This window comes from Notolepis coatsorum, assembly GCF_963971535.1.
Source record: "Notolepis coatsorum genome assembly, chromosome: 6".
In the NCBI taxonomy this organism is placed as follows: Eukaryota; Metazoa; Chordata; class Actinopteri; order Aulopiformes; family Paralepididae; genus Notolepis; species Notolepis coatsorum.
Genome location: NC_140170.1, coordinates 126,804,370 through 126,822,572, shown reverse-complemented (window position 1 = coordinate 126,822,572; position 18,203 = coordinate 126,804,370).

The following is an 18,203-nucleotide window of genomic DNA, read 5'->3' as shown; positions in this document are numbered from 1 at the left end:
TTTATTTGGCACGGTGTGGAAAGGGAGAGGATTCAAGAAAGCCGATGGAAGCGCCATAAAACATTGTAGCCAGATTAAGAGTTTGTTAGAAGCAATTATGAAACCAAAGCAGATTGCAATAATCAAGTGTGCTGCTCATCAGTCAGACGAGTCCAAAATAACTTGAGGAAACAATAGAGCAGATGAAGCTGCCAAGGAAGTGACAGGTGCTGACAGGGCAGGTAGGGTCTTGGTTATCACACACGAGGTTGAGTTAGAGGACAAGATAACTTACAAGGATGTTTTGACTTTCCTGGAGGAGGCTAGTCAGGTAGAAAGAAACCTCCGGGTAACCAGGTGGGCTAGTCAGGATGTTTCAGGTTTATGGCGCAGCCACGGTGGATTTGTGGTGGCTCCTGCTGGCCTGGTCGGACTGCTGATCCACACGGCTCATGACTTCTGTCATGCTCATCGGAGAGAGGTGAGGAGAAAAATCGAAGAATATGGCTTTTGGGCGCCAGATTTAACCAGTCAAATTGATCATGTGATACAGAGATGTACGGTATGTTTGAAAAATAATATACGTAAGGGGATTAGTGTGTCACCAGGGCATATCCCCACGCCCAATGGCCCAATGCGAGACCTTGTAATTGATTACATTGATATGATTAAACCAATTAATCAGAAGAGATATATTCTTGTCGTTGTCTGTCGTTTTTTAAGGTGGGTGGAGGCGTGCGCCACCCAGCACAAGGATGCAGCATCGGTGGCCAAGTTCTTATGCCAAGAGGTGTGTCCCCGTTTTGGGTTAATGGACAGAATCAGCTCAGACAATGGAAAAGAATTCGTCGACAAAACTGTACGTTTAATACTCCAACATTTAGGCGTAAAACAGCGATTGGGGGCCGTTTATCATCCGCAGAGCCAGGGGTTGGTGGAACGCATGAACGGGACACTAAAAAACAAATTGGTTAAGATCTGTCAACAGACAGGTTTGAATTGGCTAAATGCTCTCCCATTAGCATTAATGGCGTGTCGTTCGAGCGAAATTCGCGGTCTGCGTTTGACACCGCACAAAATGATGTTAGGTCGTTGCATGGTAGTGCCCGGCTTGCGCGCGACAGGTAAAGGTCCAAGTTTGGACATCCTGGACAATGATATGCGCGAGTACGTGAAATACATGTCAAAAATCCACAAAGATATTCTGGATCATGTCTCCAGTAGACAGGAGCATGAAACCGGGGAGGAGGTGAATAGGCCAAGTACACCTCAGATCATACCGGGCGACTACGTTTATGTTAAAGTATTTAGGCGTAAATGGTATGGCGCGCGACGAGAAGGGCCATACAAAGTCGTCCGAGCCACCGAAAGGGCTTTACAGGTTGAAGGGTCACCGATGTGGTTTCATATTTCGCATTGCGTAAAATCTGTAGATATTGGCCAAGAATGGGAATCTGAACCACTGGCCCTTGAGCAAGAAACCGGGGCGGCGCAACCCCTAAACGAAGGAGAAGATGCGGACGATTATGGGGAGCCAGACAGAGGGCAACACGATTGGCCACCGATAGGGGATGAGGGATTCCTACAGGAGCCAGGCAGAGGAGAAGATTATGAATTGGAACATAATGATTTCTCCTCTGTGGACTTGGATGGTGTACCAAAAGGATCGGAGGGAACCGTGCTTAGCACAAGCCCGGAAGGAGATTCTCGACCGCAATGAGTTATTAGGAAACCTCGAAGGTACACATAGGAAAAAGTGAGGAAAAGCTAATGATAGTCCATGGAGAGAGCGTGTATATATTTTAGATTTTTTGATTTTGAGCTCTCTCCTTTCTTAGAAATGTTTAAATTTAATTCGATGCAATAATCTTTTCTTTCAGAGTTAGCCGCACAAAACAGACATGTTTGGTTAACTACACATAAGTATAGCAAAAAGCTGATAACTGGTCCGATGTTCTTTTTGTATAAAGAAACGGACCTAGACGGATGTCAACTTTAAATAACTGATAAAACTGATAAATTGTGTCAACTTCAACTAACTGATAATTGTTAATTGTGTGAGTGAACTTAAAATTGTGTCAACTTCAACTAACTGATAATTGTTAATTGTGTGAGTGAACTAACGAGGGTGTTGAAAGCATTGGAACTAACAAAAATGAACTGTGCGTTAGAGGATTCTTTAAATATTTGGTTTTTATGTGATTTGGCTAAACAGTTAAAAGGTTAAGGTATTTGTACAATGTACGAACAGTTTGATTGAGAAAATACTAACAAGAATATTGGGGATATAGAATCCCCAAACCGGGGAACTGTAGTGGATTTTCCCAAGCAAAATGTATAAATGTACAGGTCTGCCGTCCGCTACAGAGTCGCTAAACATGGTAACAGTGCATTACACGCTTCTGATTCAAACTGTGTCTCTACCCCCCCTGGAGAGGAGGGGTAAAGAGAACACAGCTTGGATTAGCACAGAGTTGTAAAAGGGCGATACTCAGCCCTTTTTCCCTATCTCTCTGCAACGGTAAACACAGTCTAGGCCTGAGGAAAGAGTAATTTAGCATATCAAAGGTCCCCGGTTCCTGCTGGCAAGCTAAAAATAGATTCTGAATAAGATATGGAACTTAGCATACAGAAGGTATGTTGATTTATAGCCGGCTATAGTGCGAACAGGAGGTAACGCCCGCCAGGCGGAGTGGATATACCCCAAACTATGGTGGGGGAGATAAACATCTCAACAGACGGTGACCAGGTGGTTTACAACTAGTCATAGCTGCCTTCTCACAACAACTTGGAACATAGGATATTAGTTACTCTTATGCTAGATATGTAGTTAAATTGTACATTGGATCTGGAAAACTGGACATGAGCTAAACAGTGAAGCTTTTATATTTTACTTAAGCATTACATCACACGCAGGAGTGGTTTGTGACCAATAAACCATGCCTAGGGGTGGTTGTTAGGCCCGAGGCGCAGCCGAGGGTTGTTAGACCCCCTAGGCATGGTTTATTGGTCACAAATCACGACTGCACGTGGTGTAAAGCTTTTATACAACTGCCAGATTCATCCAACCTTATTTCTATACAATAAACACACATTAATCGAAGATTTATTGAAAAAACCATCCGCCAGAAAAAGTAGTTCCCACAACTCCATGTGGAAGCAGCTTGAAGTGCATCCAACCAAACTAACACATCCAACTGTGTATTATTGGAATGATTGAGAGAAGTTGCCTCATGTGGAAGCAGCTTGAAGTGCATCCAACCAACTAACACATCCAACTGTGTATTATTGGAATGATTGATTGAAAATTTATTAAAACGTTTTCTTTGCCCTATAGGAAAAAAACGTTTTCTTCGCCCTATTTTTTTATTTATTTCTTTTAGCCTAAACTTAACCAGTTGGAAACCAGGGGTACAGTAATAAAATTAGCAATCAACCAATCAATCAATTCAATAGACCATGCTCACTTAAAACAGCGCTGCTTCTCTCTCAGTCTGACTCCCCCGCTGTTGCAGACAGGAGTGTGTGTGTGTGTGTGTGCGTGTGTGTGTGTGTGTGTGTGTGTGTGTGTGTGTCACAGTGTGTGTGTGCGTGTGTGTGTGTATGTGTGTGTGTGTGTGTGTGTGTGTGTGTGTGTGTGTATGTGTGTGTTTGTGGGTACGCCAGCGTCGGACAGTGTGAGAGAGAACGCTGCAGTCGGAAAGTAGGAAGGAAGAAATTTAAATCAATCAATTAATCTATCAATCAATCCGCGATTTTTCTTTTGTTCTAGATTGAGTCAAGACCCATCAATTACATCATCCAACATTGTTTAAAATACTAACACATTCCCCTTGACAGAATCGCTTCATATTTAGTCGTTATGGTGCTTTCAACATAACCATTTGTTGTCCGCGATCCTGTTTTCTCCCGGAGTGAGCCGGGGAGGGTTATGTGATTTGGTTGTGGGCGGGTCCTGAGCCCAGGACCGTGGATTGTTGCCAATAAAGACGTGTGAATGGCCAATCAGAATCGAGAAATTTGCATGCCGTTGTATAATAAGAAATATAGAAGCGTCTTTGTTCCTTTCTAAGCAAGCAAAAAGATAAATACTTAGTGATATGACTCAGAAAATGACACACATTTACCCTCAAGTATAGCCTTGTTAATCTTAAAACTATCAATAAAGAAACATTTGTTACTTCCTAGCGGTCAAACTGAACTTCAGAAATATGTAGTTTCAAAAACTAAAGAATCCTCTAAACAACAATGCACAGTCAGGCTATTAAAAGCCTACAGATATGCCTTCCTTATAAGGACATATCCGGGTAGATGAGCTACAAACAGCTGCTACCTAGGTTCCCCCAATCAGAAGTGTAGGTGAGCTACAAACGGCCGCCACACTGTCCTCCAATTAAAAGCTCTCTCTCTCATAAAAAGGTCCGCCCTTCCTGACGTAATGCTGGGGGAGGAGTTAAGCTTTAATATGAGCGGTTTAGAGACAGAGCGAGACACAACAAGAAACAACACGACCAGACGCTTGCTTTTTCCCCCTACTGGACGTAAGGACGACGCGTTGAGACGAGCCCCATCGAACCAACGGACAACGAGGAGCCGAGAGAGATGCTTTTATTGAAGTGAACTTAGTCTGAAACCCACGGTCGATGGCACAGTATCGTAGCATGATTGGGTTTCATTGCACCTTTTTCATTCAAATCTTTTGTTATTAACGTTGGGATTTCATTAAAACCGGATACTTACAATAACTTCCTCTCTGTCTCCTCTTTTCACCCGCCGTCTCTCTGTCGTCGCTTTAAACCATTTCCTGGTTTTTGAAAGTACAAAGGCTTTTAGGAGACACAATTCACAACGCAGAGTAGGATCAAGCTGGTTCTGATCCATCAGAACAGAACATAGAACCCTTGTGACTTCACCGGCTATACAGTTTCACTATTAATCAGGTTTTAATCTGTTTTGGACATAATCCATATGCATTGAATTGATTAACCTTTGGTTTATACCAGTGACACATGTTCATCATCAGATAACAGTGCTTGAACAGATAAATGCATTTTCTCAAATGCATTAATGTCAACGGCTCATTCAATTTCTCAAATCCGTCAAACAGCGCATCTCATCAGACATTTTAATCCCAGTTACAATATTACAATAACGTGTGAGTGACAGTGATACAATTCAACAACCCACAGAATCAGATTCCTCGTCATTCATAATCCACAATCCACGCATAGACACTTCAATTTATGCTTGAATGAAACACAATCAGGGCGCTCCGTTAAGCAAATACATCCACAGCAGTGAATATGAAACTAATCAGAGCCAAACGCCCGATAGGTTTCATTCATTAAAAATATCCCCGCGGGATTCACATTTGCAATGATCCATTATTAAAATAACCGACTCCGAGCGCCGTATATGTATAAATATGACGTGCATTATTTAGGACAAAGTAAATCTATAGGCTGAATATGATTTATTATCAGCATTTAGGTCTATTATTTTACATTTCAAAAGCCCCCTCTAGGAAAACGAAGCACAAAAACATAATTTAGAATGGTATAATGCAGATCTACACTGTGGTCATTATTTCAGGAAGCGAGCTGGCATTTCTTTGCGAGGGTGTGGCCATGGTTCATCCAGCTAACTGAACTTAACCCTGCTCCGGAGCAGGTTCAAACTTTCTGATCTCTTATGTATCATTAATGTGTTTTTTCCCTCTTTTTCAGGAAGCACAGATGGGGCGAGCTGCCATTTCATTTGGATATTGTTTTCTCCTGTTTTGGTTAGGTAAGGGTAGTTTAGGTAATGTAATTTCTTTTACCATAGATTAGGTTGGTTTATTTGAAGAATAGTGGTGTTTGTTTGTTGTTTTGGCCTGGGCTCACCCTTGAGCTACATGTGCTTCCTTTGCATATCTCAATAAATATCATTGTGTTTACAAACCTGGTCCATAATTTCTTTCAACCAACTGTTATGTTACAGCCCTTTACCCTTAGACCCACAGGGGTCGTAACAAGGACATTGAGAATAAAGGACTTTATGATGCTGGGATGAGTTCCAAGATGTTACTAAAGAAGGGTGCTGTACAGAGTATTCGGGACCCGAAAGAAAAGATTGAATCAGTAAGTACAAATGTCGTAATTAGTCCGCTAACTAATAACTAATTGTTGCTAGTTTAGCTAACGTTATTTTAGCTCTGTGCTTCCTTGTATATATGTAGACCTATAGTTGTGTGTATTGAGAATGAATGATTATGTTCCTTGTGTGTGTTTTGGGGGGGGGGGTGTGTTTGGGGGGGGGGTTATCATCTTAGCTCTGTTTATTGTGCCAAGAAAATCTAACGTTAGTACAAGCTGTGTGTGTGTGTTAGACGGAGTGTAAGGTATTCCATCCTATATGTGAAATAATCCTCACTCATAAATGATCAAATAATCCTTCAGGCCTTCACCCAAATTGTCTAGAATATCTGACTATATTCAATATCTAAATTGTCATAGTTATCATAATCAATAATGAAAGGTTGAACATCTTTCAATGGTTTTATTCCAAGTAGTGAATCAAAATATGTTACAGACCGGTATACATGTAATCACTCATTATGTAGAAAATAGATGACCTACTAGATCTATTAAAAATATATTGCTTATATACATTTTTGTTGTTTCAGACTCTACCTATCTGCAATGCATTTCAATGAAAATGCCAAACGCCCACAAGCTACAAGTTCCGCCGGAGAGCCTACCTTCAAGTACAATTTTCCCAAGGCAAAGAAGGGGGACTACACTCTGAAACCCATAACGGCTGCTTCAACATTCAGTAAGTAAAACATCCAGATTTATTAACATGCATAAACTATATTATTGAAAGACTAAAACTGCACTTACAGTTGAACAGCAATAACAACAATAAACGTATAAGAATAAATAAAAAATAAAAAATAAAATTTGGATCCATTTTTTCTCCTTATTTCTATTTTTCTCCCAGCCCAATTTCGCCTCGCCAATTCTCCCTTCAATTCTCCCCTCCCCTATCTCGAACGTTGCTAGACTATGCCTCCTACTGGTCGGCTGCAGTGAGGACCAAGCCTTGCATCACGTGTCCCCTCCGGTACACGAGGAGGCAGCTGTCGCTTCTTTTCACCTGAACAGCGTAATCTCTCAGTGGCGAGGAGTAACGCGTGGGAGGCTCACGCTGCCCCTGATACTTCCTGATTCTGCTGTACAGGCGCACCAACCGACCTGTAGGAGTCGCTGTCCACAACGTCCAATCCCCACCCACCGGCATTCCCACCCCTAACACTGCCAATTGTGTTAATATGAACGACCAGCCAAGCCGGTAGCAATGCCGAGAGCTGGGCTCGAACCCAGCATCTCCTGCCTTAACCCACTGCGCCACTTAGCCGCCCCTAAAAATAACATTTATAACATGACATGGCATTTTTTATTTACAGGCTATGTGAACAAGCTCATGGAGTTCTTGTTTGACAGCGTCATCCTTGAACCGGAACGTTACATGGAGGAGGTGCTTAACCCCTTGGAGGCCAAACCCGAGATAAGTCGGGTTAACTCGCCATGCTCTGGGCGCCAAACCAGAGAAATCCCGGGTTTTAATCTATATTTATTTTATTCGCTATATCCATTCATTTTTCATCCATCCAGCCTGACGTTATCATTGGGAATGGGTCTGAGCTCGCAAAGGGCAAATACCACCTCCTAACGTCTCCCGGATGGTATTGCACATCATTGGAATCCCTCTGGCTGGGGCTGTGCATCAATCTAAGAAGTCCGGTCCAGGTTTTCCTTCTCGGGCATGCAGTATCGTTATAACACATTGACTGGGGACACTCGGAGCAGCATGGATTATGTGTTTTGGACATATAACGTTGGATCAATAAACGCGATGATGCCGACCAAAGTACGGAGAAGCGATTTTTCAGACCCCGCTTCTGTTCGCCCATGATGACACATATAATATCGATAATCTAGCGTTTATTTGAAAACGATTCATAAATCAAGCGACAAATGCCACGATTTCTAACGAAATACATTGAAGCTCGATTTGCTGGAGTTTATTGAGACGAGACAGAACGCTCTAGAAATAATATATTCATATTCATCACGGTATAAAACGGAAATGTATGTATGAAAGAATTATCTGTTTCGTGCATGTTGACTGGAAGCAACTCACTGACGCTCAGTGTTATTTAGATCTATTGGTATTATATTTGATATATTTTAAGCACTCGCAAATAAGTCCTATCCGACATTGGATAAAGCACTGGTGCTGAAGGGCCATCAGCGCCCTCTGCTGTTGGCGCTGCAAGTGTTAAGATTCCCTCATTCCCATCCCCGAACATCTGTCCACACATTTTCCAAGGCCTTCAATGGAGGATGCCATTGCAGGATATGAGTCACGCTTTAATCAAGGGGCGGTCTGAAGCCAGACTAGGCTACTGGTCCAATGAACCTGCTCCCTCATATTCAGTAATGTTCTTTATTTATTTCGAACATTTCAACCATAAAACAATGAGTATTATACACACTATTACCATCAATGGGCCTGGTCTACAAGATACACTATACGACCGGGGTGCCCATGTACATGTCAAAATACTTCCCAAAGGTCAGTGAATACCACAACCACTACACCAGAGGAAGCTCAACAAATCATGTTAAACCCAGATTCGGCTCAAACAAGGGACTAAACACGTTTCGCAATTATGCCACAACAATGTGGAACGCCCTACCCAAAGCTGTAAAGGAATGTGAATCCCTGCCCACATTCAAAACCGCCCTTAAAGAGCACCTACGGGAGGCTGCAATTCGAAACTGGCCACCGTAAATGCCCAAAACCCCCACCACCTCCTAATAGACAGTCTCCTCCCCACCGCATGTATATATTCCCTCCCCGCCGTATGTATATTTCCCTCCCACCCACCCACCCCCTCCTAATGTACAGTCCCCTCCCCATCATATGTATATACTCTGTCAGGATCTAGGGGTAACAGTACTGTATATTTGAATACCGCCTATGTCACAAATGTATCAGTACTAAATACCTATATGTCCCTATGCCATAAATGTCATGTATGTTGTGTATGTCATAAATGTCTATATGAATTGAAAATGGGGGACCCTGATGGAAACAAGACAAACGTCTTTCTCAGGTCTGCATCCCCTTAACAATTGTATGTATTGAGCCGTACTGTATTGTACCCATTCTGCAATCTGTTAAATAAAGTTTTCATTCATTCATTCATTCAACTAGGGATGTCCCGATCCGATCACGAAGATCGGGATCGACAATTTATTTTTATTTATTTTTATTATTCAACAAACATACCATGTTCACGTCTTAAACTCATACTGAGGCCTTAGTTTTGGTTTTAAATTGCACATCATCATTCATTTATTTATTGTCACACAGAGCAGAAGAATTTTGCCAAAACAAACGTATTTCCTTTGATTTAATTATACATCAAATGATTTATGTCAAGGATTGCAATGCCTCGCTTGAATGAAGTTAACTTTTCACCTGGATAACGTCAACATTCAGGGTGAATGTAATGTGAGAAATTGGGATAAAAAAAAAGATATAAAAGAAAATAACAATTATATATTTTTTTTATCGGATCGGGAAAGATCTGTATCGGTAGATACTCAAAATCACATGATCGGGATCGGATCGGGAGCAAAAAAATTTGATTGGGACATCCCTATTACCAACCCATACTTATATTCATTACACACACTCGTACCAACCAAGACTCATTATACAGTAGTAACACGGGCGGTCTGAAGCCAGTGTATTCCCCCTCCTTGTCTGGGAATTCCGCGCGGATGCGGATGACCACACAACAGGGAATGACGACCCTCACCCGGCGGCCCAGAAAATCCCAGCACCAGCTGACAAAGCTTCGATAAGCTACATATCTGAAACGACTAAAGAAAAAGAAGAAGTATTTTATTTATGAAAAAAGTAAATAAGAGCCATAGAGGTTTTCAAGATGTATTTTGTTGGAATACTTGTTTACCCTTACTTTCACCAAAATGTCAATCAGCATCAGTTAATCTTTAGGGGGTATATACTTGAATTGTCACTATTTGCACAACTGACTTTGTTCATTTACAATTACAATTAATGAATTACAATTTAATTGTATGATGTACAAGCAGTGATGCCAGTAACGCGTTACTAAGTAACGCGTTATTGTAATCTGATTACTTTTCCCCGAAAATAGTAATCTAACGCGTTAATCTTTAAAAGCCAGTAATCTGATTGCAGTTACTTGTCCAAGTGGCTGTGCGTTACTATTTCGTTACTATCTCATCATAAATTCATAATGTAGGCGGAATGCAGTATTTTATTTCGTTTTCGACAGTCAAAAATACATTTTGAGCTGTTTTTCTTATTTGGGAGTGACGTGGTGTGGCAGTGAAAGGGTTAAATACAAGAATGTGTCCCGCGGCGTGAATGGACCCTCTGTCTGTGAGTGACTCTGCTTTGGTCCAATCACATTCCCCATCCACAGTCTGCGAATCAGAGGCAGAGTAGGGCGGGTCTTCACAGCACGTCATGTGACATATGCGCCAATCGTGTGACAGCAGGGCTCCGTCGTCGGAGAATTCCACCACAAAACAAAAGCATCTGGAATCACAACACTAGCCGACGCTTCAACTAGGTACAGGAGGGTTGATGGTGGCAGAGCAAAAGCTCTTATTTGCCAGATTTACAGTTAATTTACATGTTAAAGAGAGACTGATTGTATGTTTATAGAGAGACATTTATAAAAACAATTTAATAGTTACAGTTGATATAATTGAATAGTTCAGCCTGCATTTGTTAGATGTGATACACTGGTTTTATAAAACCACTGGCTGGCTGCTCTAATGCTGTGAGCATCATAGACTGTTGCTTTACCATACTTGATGGTACAGAAGCTGAAGCACTAGTTTAACAATTTACGTTATGTGCAGAGAAACAAGTTAAAAACAATTTATGCACTTTCAATAAAGCGTTTTAAAAAAACTGTTGGGGGAACGACGACGACTTCGTAACCTAGTTACTTTCAAAGTAACTAAGTTACTCTGATAATCAAGTAATCAGTAAAGTAACTTAGATTACTTTTTAAAGGAGTAATCAGTAATCAGTAATCAGATTACTTTTACAAGTAATCTGTGGCATCACTGTGTACAAGTAATATTGGCAGGTATTACAATATTGTAAAATAAATTGTGTTTTGAGCAGTGACATTCCTTCATGCACAACACAGTATTCAAATACATTATACAGCAACTGTTATTACATTATACATTATACATACTTGTTTATTCCCCGGATTGGCAGATGGCCATAATTTGCCCTGTAAATATTGTTGGCCATCTGAAGGGAATACGGATTTAGGCAGACCGGTTCCAAACCTGGGTGGTCCACCATGCAAACGGGGGTCCCGGTGCTTGGGAGCATCTTCTCCTGACCTATATAAAACAATACACAGTTAGTGTCGGTTAAGATCCATTTATTCACCCTAAACCCTGTCCTCATACTTCAAGGTCAATCTAAAGAACGCGACATTAGCCAGATGCATGTTTCTGTAACTGTTAGCCAGATGCATGTTTTTGTAACTTTGATGACTGTACCCGAGGTACCTCCATGCAACAACGATTCTCCACCGCAACAATGATTACAAACGGTAGCAAAGGTTACTAAACAAAAGCGAACTGCAAAACCCGAAAACAATACTCAGCAATGCTGGAAAAATAAGAACTAAGAGAGGAACGGACTCACGGGGAATACGGTGACAAAGGTGAGTAAGTGACCGAACACCACTAATGAAAATCAATACAATACAATGGGACAATGGTACGACAATGAATGAGAGGAACGGGCAGCTCTATATACTGCCCGTAATTACTAACAAGTGCCAGCTGGTGTAAGGCCAGGCATGGCCTAGGCTGAGGAACACAGGGTAGTAAAACAAACTCACAACATTGTTAAAAGCATGTGTAAAGGAATATCTCAAAGGAAACATATGTAAAACAAACAACCCTTAAGGAACATACATATGTTTTTTTTGTATTTTATTTTTTAATAATTTTTTAAACAAACACATAAACAAACATGACAACACACGATAAGATATACAAGCATTAGTTGTCAGTGCACATCCAATGAAATCACATTTTAGTTAATTGTCTTATATAGGATATACCCCTAATACCTGTTATCTAAAAACCTACATTATGCTCCAGCTCGTACCCCCCCCCTTCCGGACCCCCCATTGGATAATCCATCCATTTTCCCTCGCTCCTAACCAGACATTACCATTATATGCTAGCTTTTATTTTCTCCACCACTTCTAACCACAATGTCATTTTGGATTCATTGAGACCTAAAATTCTTGCTGTAGATATTTCTTGATAGATCACATCGAGATATGTAATAATCCAGACCTTTCGGCACATTTTTTCCGGTTGGAACCATCGTGATGCTATCAGCTTTTTAGCCACTGTGATACCCGATGTACTGCACACTCAAAAACATCATTCAGCAGTAGTACAGAGGGGTGTACAGGTATATTCCAATTTAAGAGGTTTGATAGTTGCTGGGTCACCTCTTTCCAGAATATCTTAACTGGTGGGCAGTCCCAGTACATGTGCATAAATGTCCCCTCGTCCCCATTTGTACATAAGGAGCATTTGGAGTCTTGTATAAGACCCATTTTTTTCAGTCTTATAGGAGTCAAGTATGTCCTGTGAATATAGTTAAGATTGATTTGTTGATGGTCCGGGTTCCTTGATGTGAATCGAATATTTGCCCAGGCTTCTTGCCAATCAAAATCACTTTCCAGGTCTGGTATATCCCTCCTCCAGACGGAGTCTAGGTGGAGGGTTTCATATGAGGACGTTAGTAATTGATGATACAAATCTGAAACAAAACCTCTTGATGTCTCTCTTTCATAGAAGAATTTGTGGTATCTGTGGTGTACAATTGGTATATTTAATGGAACACCGTGAGCCTTCAAACATGCCAATAACTGTGCGTAAAAGTAATATGTGGACTTGGCGAGATTACATTTTTTGCGTATTTCATTGAAACTACAAAAACCCTGTTTATTGAAGACGTCTCCTAATGAGTGTATGCCTTGCTTTTCCCAGGAACATACATATGTAAAGATGTTAACACTATTAAAAACATGTGTAAAGGAAATGAGCCTTAAAGGAAACACAAGTAAAGTATTAACACTTATAAAAACATATGCAAAAGAGATGAACCTTTAAAGGAAACATATGAAAAGATAAACCTTTTAAAAACACAAGCTAAAATGCACCACACAACATGAACAGATAAAACACAGCACCATCAATAACATCCAGAATAAAGTCCAATATCTGGAGCTGCTGCATTTGGCCACCAGAGGGCGGCAGAAAAGCACTGTTCATATTGTTCGAGCATGATCCCTGGCTGGGACCATGACAGATGCATTGTATAGTCTGATGGCTGTTGGAATGAAGGACTTCCTGTGCCCTTCAGTGTTGCATTTAGGTAGTGTGAGCCTGACACTGAACATGCTCCTCCTGTCAGCCAAGTCTGTGTATATAGTGGGTGGGAGGGGTTTTCCCTGATGGCCTGGAGCTTAGCAAGGCTCCTCCTCTCCGCCACCCTCGCTAGGGAGTCGAGCTCCACCCCAACCACGCTACTGGCCTTCCTGACCAGCTATACCATACCATATTGAAGCGCAGTTAGTTTCTCTTCCCTATTTTTAGCATGCAGCAACAATTACATTTTAAATTAGTTTCAAAATGGTTGCACCCTGATCAAAATAAAAAAGTACAGTCGATTACAGTATATTCCATTATCTGTTCTTATGCACGCCTGGTGATACTAAATCCAAATTGAACTCGGCCATTTGAAAGATAATATATTATTATTACTAGCCTATGGTGTCACCTTAACCCCCAGTATTGTGATGTCGGGTATCCAGGGTACATCAGGGGCCCCTTTGTTCAGTACAGATGTTGCCTCTCCCCCCAGCCAGAGCACAAGTACCCCCACCCCAGCCAGCCAACACACAGGTTCCCCTGCCCCATTTTTTATTTTAAATTTTTTTTGCGAGGCCCCCCTTCCCACGAAGCCCTTTTTCATCACAGACCTAAAATTTTTATTTTTATTTATTTTTTTTTTTTACTTTATTTTTTAGCGTTTATCGCTTTTCTGGTCAAGCATGACCGACAGAAACAGGTTGAAATGGGATGTAGAGCAGGGGAAGACATTCTGAGAAATGACGGCGGGTCCGGGAATCGAACTCGTGTCCCCCAGATCCGTGACGAGCACGGTTTTCCCCGACGCAGAAATAGTGCCGAGATATGCGGTGAGCTACGGGAGCTCCCCCTAAAATCTAGTTTTGCTTATATGCTTATATATTTCACATTAGACACGTTTGTAGAATGTGTCTGACTTGTTCCTGGCTCTGTGGCTCTGCAGATACACTATTGGAGCTCTGAGGCTCTGCAGCAGATTGGTTTCAATGAGGGGAGGGGTTACAGGTAAGGTACAGTCGGCCGGCGTGCGTCTGACTATTTCGCGCGTGCAGCATTGGAGGTTATGCCAGCCAAGACGAAGAGGACGGTCGTTCGGCAGATGGATTGAAGATGAAAGTTGTTGCATGTTAGAAACTTCAGTCAGGCTAGCCATGTCGGCTTAGCTAAAGGCAGGGACAGCTAGTTAGCTTTAGCTACGTTATCGAGTGCTAACGTGTGGTTCAGTCGGGCTAGCCATGTCGGCTAGTAGCTTAGCTAAAGGCTAACTAGCGTTAGCTAACGCTAGCTAACTAGCGCTAGCAACGTTAGCGAGTGCTAACATGTGGTTCAGTCGGGCTAGCCATGTCGGCTAGTAGCTTAGCTAAAGGCTAACTAGCGTTAGCTCCACGGTAGGAAAATGCGTCGACGTCGTCTCCTTCCAATTTTGCCATTGAATCTGCGTTAGGGTGAGTTTTTCAAGCAATCTATTCTGTTCCCGCTGTGGTCTCTGTCTCTCTGTCTCTCTCGTGCTACACCCACCCGCCGTGGTGTGTGTCTCTCTGTCTCTCTCGTGCTGCACCCACCCGCCGTGGTGTGTGTCTCTCTGTCTCTCTCGTGCTGCACCCACCCGCCGTGGTGTGTGTCTCTCTGTCTCTCTCGTGCTGCACCCACCCGCCGTGGTGTGTGTCTCTCTGTCTCTCTCGTGCTGCACCCACCCGCCGTGGTGTGTGTCTCTCTGTCTCTCTCGTGCTACACCCACCCGCCGTGGTGTGTGTCTCTCTGTCTCTCTCGTGCTACACCCACCCGCCGTGGTGTGTGTATCTCTGTCTCTCTCGTGCTGCACCCACCCGCCGTGGTGTGTGTCTCTCTGTCTCTCTCGTGCTGCACCCACCCGCCGTGGTGTGTGTCTCTCTGTCTCTCTCGTGCTGCACCCACCCGCCGTGGTGTGTGTCTCTCTGTCTCTCTCGTGCTGCACCCACCCGCCGTGGTGTGTGTCTCTCTGTCTCTCTCGTGCTACACCCACCTGCCGTGGTGTGTGTCTCTCTGTCTCTCTCGTGCTACACCCACCCGCCGTGGTGTGTGTATCTCTGTCTCTCTCGTGCTACACCCACCCACCGTGGTGTGTGTCTCTCTCGTGCTACACCCACCCGCCGTGGTGTGTGTCTCTCTCGTGCTGCACCCGCCTCTCTCTCTCTCTCTCTCTCTCTCTCTCTCTCTCTCTCTCTCTCTCTCTCTCTCTCTCTCTCTCTCTCTCTCTCAATTCAAGCTTTATTGGCATGAAATTTCACAAATGTTGCCAAAGCACAATTATGACATAAACAGCAAACAACATAACAATATAAGATCAAAAGAAATAAAGGAGATGGTGCGGTGAGTAAAACATGGTACATGTATATACAGTATATGTGTCCTACTGGTTGTCCCTTTTCTTGTGACATGAATTGACATATTTTGCAGCTAAAACTGCACATTATTTCTGTTCCCCCAGGAGGAGAACAGAATTCTGGGGAAATAATTAAATTTTTTGGAAAGAATTCCTCCCTAATATTTCTGTAATTTTCACATTAGTTCTGTCTCTACGGCTCCCTCATCACAAAGACAGCACAACCTCTCCTCTCTGGGCAGCCAGGTCTGTCTGTGTCTGCCCTTCTCTATCGCTAAACCATGGTCACTCAGTCTGTACCTTGTCAGATTCTTTCTTAGATTCTTATCAGTTACTGTGCTGAGGTAGTCTGCCACAGTATACTGTCTGTTTAGGGCCAAATATGTTTCTAATGTTTCTAACTCACACAACTCAATTGTGTGAGTTGATTCCAATACGTAATGTATTTATCTTTTTCTTTGGTTATAATTTGGTTAGGTCTAATCTTCTGAGGCTGGCTATAGGGTTTGTGATGTCAGAGTGTGAGATGTCAGCCAGTTTCATTATGAGTTGACAAAAGGGGCTCTTTGTAGGTCTCTCTCTCTCTCTCTCTCTCTCTCTCTCTCTCTCTCTCTCTCTCTCTCTCTCTCTCTCTCTCTCTCTCTCTCTCTCTCTCTCTCTCTCTCACTCTCTCTCTCATTCTCTCTATAATTGACAGTTGACTGTATCATGCCCAGCCTCGGGCAGTGCTATTATATATATGTTGACTGTATAAAAATTAAGAAAAATTAAAAAAAAAATTAATTATTTTATTTTAATCTCGCACAGGGCCTCACATTTCTCCCAGGCGGCCCTGGGTGACATATTGATTCAGCAGGTCAGTCAGCGAGTAGCACGGGAGATTATTTCCCATCTCAGTCCATCTGTCAGTACCCCTTTTCACAGTGCTGCCAGTCCACCTACCCATGCCAATGTGCTTGTTAATGCCCCTTTACACAGTGCTACCCCTCCATCTAACCATACCAATATATTTGTCAGTACCCCTTTGCACAGTGCTGCCCCTCCACCTACCCATGCCAATGTGTCTGCTACAAATGCAGTTGATGTCTCCCATTTGCAATATGTGTCCCACCGGAAGCTGAAGGAGCCACCCTGCTTCAGAGGAGACAGCTCAGACTCTGTTTCCATAGAGGAGTGGGAGGAGCTCATGCGGAGTTTCATTAAGAGGGGAAATGTGCAATCTGAGGAACAGGCAGAGGAGATTCTCACGCACCTCTGAGGCAAAGCCAAGGATGTTGTCAGGTTTGGAACCAGGAACAGTGATATCGACATCACCTGCAACCCTGACACCATTTATGGCCTTCTGCGGAAGCACTTTGATTTTGCCACATGCTCATTGCTCCCGTTAGCAGACTTCTACACCACTCTTCCTGAGAAGGGTGAAGATCTGCATTTGACTACTGGCTCAGGCTGAACCATGCTGTTGACCTAGCCACTGAGCGTCTGAAGGAGCAAGGCAAGACACTAGACAGCCCTGGCACTGAAGTGACACGTATGTTCGTAAAGAACTGCCCCTCCACTGAGCTTGCTATGACCTTCAGATCAAAAACAATAGACAGGTGGACAGCTCATGAAGTTCAAGATATTCTGAATGAGTATCATTCTGAGATATCGTCGACGAAAAGCAGGGCTCCATGCTGAGGGACCGAGCCCACTGCAGCCGCAGGCCACGGACCCTGATGCCCTGAACCGCCTTATCAGCATGCTGGAGAAGGTGCTCCGGCAAATACCTGTTCCAGGTTCAACCAGACAGTCTGGCCCACAGTTCCCCAGGGTTGAAGGTTTGAATAACATGCCTTGTTCTGTTTGTCAAGACGCTGCACATTCTGCATTCACCCACTGCTGTGACCATAGGCTCTGCTTCCAATGCCACTCACCAGACCATTCCAGACGTCACGTGATTGCCCTAATTGCACTGTGCCAAACTCCCGTCAGCAGCCGGGAATCTGAAAGATCCACACTTAATGGAGGACAGTGTGGATCATGATAGTGACCCTCCCTACTGTGATGACGATGATTTAGAATCCTTGTATGACTCTCTCTGTCCTGTCACACCCTCTGGAAAGACTACCATATTCCAGTTGACACACAGGCTTCAGAGAGCTGACAGCTTGTTCTATACTGATGTCCGTGCTGCTGGTAAAGTCGATCTGAAAGCGATGATTGACAGCGGCTCCATGGCATGCTCACTGAGTGAGGCTGCTGCAGAGCGCCTTATGCAACGATGCCCTGACACTAAGAGAAGTCCTGCTGATGACATTGTTGTAATTGGTGCTGGGGGT